Below are 4,295 nucleotides of genomic sequence, written 5' to 3'. Positions count from 1 at the left end.
GGCTAAAATAAAAAACACCAATGATAGCCTTTGCTGGAGAGGATGTGGAGAAAGGGGTACACTCATCCATTGCTGGTGGGAATGCAAACTTGTGTAACCACTTTGGAAAACAGTGTGGCAGTTTCTCAGGAAATTCGGGATCAACCTACCCCTGGACCCAGCAATACCACTCTTGGGAATATACCCAAGAGATGCCCTATCATACAACAAAAGTATATGCTCAACTATGTTCATAGCAGCATTGTTCATAGCAGCAGAACCTGGAAACAACCGAGATGCCCTTCGATGGAAGAATGGATGAAGAAAGTATGGAATATATACATATTAGAGTACTACTCAGCAGTAAAAAACAAGGACTTCTTGAATTTCGCATACAAATGGACGGAAAGAGAAAACACTATCCTGAGTAAGGTAAGCCAGACCCAAAAAGAGGAACATGGGATGTACTCACTTATATTTGGTTTCTAACCATAAATAAAGGACATTGAGCCTATAGTTCGTGCTCCTAGAGAAGCTAAATAAGAAGGTGAACTCAAAGAAAAACATATAGGCATCCTCCTGAATATTAACCTTCATCAGGCGGTGAAAGGAGACAGAGACAGAGACAGAGACCCACGTTGGAGCACCGGACTGAAATCTCAAGGTCCAAATCAGGAGCAGAAGGAGAGAAAGCACGAGCAAGGAACTCAGGACCGCGAGGGGTGCACCCACACACTGAGACAATGGGGATGTTTTATTGGGAACTCACCAAGGCCAGCTGACCCAGGTCTGAAAAATCATGGGACAAAACCGGACTCGCTGAACATAGCGGACAATGAGGACTACTGAAAACGCAAGAACAAGGGCAATGGGTTTTTGATCCTACTGCATGTACTGACTTTGTGGGAGCCTAGGCAGTTTGGATGTTCATCTTACTAGACCTGGATGGAGGTGGGTGGTCCTTGGACTTTCCACAGGGCAGGGAACCCTGATTGCTCTTTGGGCTGACGAGGGAGGGGGGACTTGATTGGGGGAGGGGGAAGGAAATGGGAGGCGGCGGTGTGGAAGTGTGGGCCCCTGGTCTCCCTTATTCCTGGGGTGCATTGGCGGGGACAGTTTGTTATCAGTTAACTAAGCTTCCTGTGTGTTTTGGTGCTATCCCTGCCCCACCTGGTGATTAGCTGCAGGCAATCTTCGCCATTGTTAATATGGTAATTTCCCACCTCCCTGGGCGGAGAGATCTTTGTGCTGCAGTTAGGTAGAAAAAGGCTTCCCCAAGTCTAAATAAATGGCATTCGCTTGATCTCCTATCGAATGACCCTGGTCTCTGTGTCTTGTGTTCCATCTTCAGGCCCTTGCCCGGACTCGCATTCGGTACCGAAATCGGGTGTTACATGGAAGAGACAGAAATCTTAAATAAATAAATAAATAAATATCTAATGTCATTGTTGGTTCAGGAAAGCATTCCATTTTATCCATGGTTTTCCAAAGCCAAGAAGTTTCTATAGAGCTTCTTCACTTATATTTGTCAGCATTATGTGGAGGCCCAAAAATGTGAGCCTATTCCCACTTCGAAGGTCAGAGAGTTTCAGTTTGCTCAAGGTTGTTGCCATTCCACCCCTCCAAGTCAGAGAGTTGTAATTTACTCCCAGTTCCTTCAAGATTATTGTCCATTTCTACCTCAAACAAAGGTTTCACCAAGATTTAGATCAGAGAGTTCTGCTCACTCAAGCTTATCGTCAACAGGTGTAGCTAATATCCAGACTTTTTTTTGTTTGTTTGTTTTTTGAGACAGGGTTTCTCTGTGGCTTTGGAGCCTGTCCTGGCACTAGCTCTGTAGACCAGGCTGGTCTCGAACTCACAGAGATCTGCCTGCCATCGCCCGGCATCAGACCTTTTATTTTAGGAATAGAGAAGTACAGTGTTTCTACCCCAAACAATAGTCTAAGGACCCAACTAAGATCCTACTCCCTCAGGGAAATAACAATGGATTCCACCCAGAGAGTGGTTTACCAACAGAATGTTTTGGTCTAGGGTGTAAGCATGACTTGTTTTGTTCTAGCAACAGATTGTTTAACTAAGAATGTAGCCCACAACCTTCAATTGGTCTGTCCATTTCCTTGTGTCATATTAATGCAGGTTTTTTTTTTTATCGTACTCCTACTTTTTGGGGTTGGGGTATATTAAGCAAATGAAAATTAAACACAGACGATTTCAGCGTTCACTGGAACTCCCTCCCGGTACTGTCTTATGGTTTCTGTTTGTTATTTTCACTCACATATTTGCCTTCTTTACTATTTTTGTAATCCCCATGTCCCTACCCTGGTAAGTGGTATTTTTGTTGAAGCTGGTCTCCGGCAACATTATAGACAGAAGAGAAAACTACCTCTTATACCTTTCACTGTGTATGCGTCTAAGGAACTTAACATATAAATTTTATACACCTGTTGATTATGAAAAGGGAATCAGCTCAAACTCTCTCACTCTATAGTCAGTACACATTGGTTGTGGCTTGTCAGAAGGTGTGGGGTCTGTCCCCACCATCACACAAGTCATTTTGCAGTGAACACAAGCTAGGTGTCCTCGAAGTTCTGATGTGTTCACACTAGAACTCACAGGTTGAAGGTTCAATCCCTAAGACAGTCCCTACCCCTGACCCAGCCACAAGCCCCGCTACAAAGGGGTTTCCATGTTCCCATCCACAAGTTCAGTTAGTTTGCTAGATGGTCTCTCAGTACTTGGGATAACACAATGCTTACCTTGACCACTTTGTTTTTGAAGGATTCCAAGGGAGACATCCAGTTGAATACACAGGTAGGGTGAGGGCTTGAAGAAAGTTGAGAACAAGACCTCCCATCCCTATGGAGGAGAGGTGCACCATCCTCCAAGCACACGGGTGATTTTTGCTTACCTTCTTGAAAGGTATGATTGAAGGATGGACGATCACAACAACAACGATTGGACAAAAAGGGTTTGATCTAATGCTGATGGACCGAGTGGAGAACTCAGCAAGGCTTGTCTAGATTTTTTCTTTCCTGCACGCTCACAATACTCCATCCTCCTGCGTGTGGGGCTGAAGTCCCTCTGAAGTGGAAGGTGTGTGAGGTACTGTCTGACAAGGCAGGTCAGAGACTTTCTCACTGACCAGCTCCAGCTCATCCAAGTAGGATACGATCAGCACTCCTCCAATCTGAAGAGAACTCCCGGTTTCTGTGGTACCTAAGAAGATTTTAAAAAGCGCAGAAGGCTGGAGTGCTTTTGCCTTCTGAAACCTAAAAATGATGTTTGGTGTTCCTGTAAGTTAGGAAGTAACAGGCTGAAAGATAGAAAGGTCGAGGTACACACAGGTATGCGTGGATATATCCTAATTTCACAACTACCCTTAGTGACGTATAGGTTCTTGTTTTTCTTTTATGTATATTAGTGCTCTACCTGCCTGTACACCAGAAGAGGGCACCCAATAGGCTCTTAACAGGCAAGTCCTTCCAGGAATGTGTTACCAAAGAGTTTGAAACAGAGGCTTGGCTGGGCTGTGAGGGAAATCTCTCCTGTTAACCCACCTCTGGAGAATGGCTAGCGCTCTGAGGAACTAAGAGGCGTGTTTTCAGCCAGAGCACAAGGGTGGGCTCCCTTGGATTTTTAAGAATATGTGTATAACTTACAGTCACAGAGCAGCAGGAAGGTGAGCTTTGTGTGTGGACAAGGATGGCGTCCTGGGAGGACGTGGGGCCTGTCCTCTGAGGGTCTGAGCTGAGCTGCAAGAGGACCAGAGAGGAGGCGGGGCCTGAGTGAGCTGAAGGACAGGAGGCGGGGCCTGAGTGATCTGTGGGAGAGGAGTGGTCTGAGCTGAGGGAAAGGAGGCGGAGCCTGCAGAGGCTGTCCCAAAAAGAGGCGGTGCCTGAGTGAGCTGAAGGAGAGGAGGAGGGGCCTGAGTGAGGCTGTGGGAGAGGAGGTGGGGCCTGAGTAAGTGGTGGAAGAGGAGGAGGGGTCTGAATGAGCTGTGGGAGAGGAGGTGGGGCCTGAGTGAGGCTGTGGGGGAAGAGGCGGGGCCTGAGTGTGCTGAAGAAGAGGAGGCGGGACCTGAGTGAAGCTGTGGTATGGAGGCGTGGACTGAGTGAGGCTGTGGGAGAAAAGGCGGGGCCTGCAGAGGCTGCCCCAGGAGGAGGCGGGGCCTGAAGAGGTTGCCCCAGGAGGAGGCGGGGCCTGAAGAGGTTTCCCCAAGGGGGAGGCGGGGCCTGCAGAGGCTGCCCCCAGGAGGAGGCGGGGCCAGCGGGCGGGCTCATGTGAGAAAGGGCGGAGCCGAGGGAGTCGAGGGC

The sequence above is a fragment of the Alexandromys fortis genome, unplaced genomic scaffold, assembly GCF_014885135.2.
Source record: "Alexandromys fortis isolate MF-2015 unplaced genomic scaffold, M_Fortis_MF-2015_v1.1 scaffold_371, whole genome shotgun sequence".
Taxonomy (NCBI): domain Eukaryota; kingdom Metazoa; phylum Chordata; class Mammalia; order Rodentia; family Cricetidae; genus Alexandromys; species Alexandromys fortis.
The sequence above is the reverse complement of the archived record's forward strand: the minus strand, read 5'-3'. Positions refer to the sequence as shown.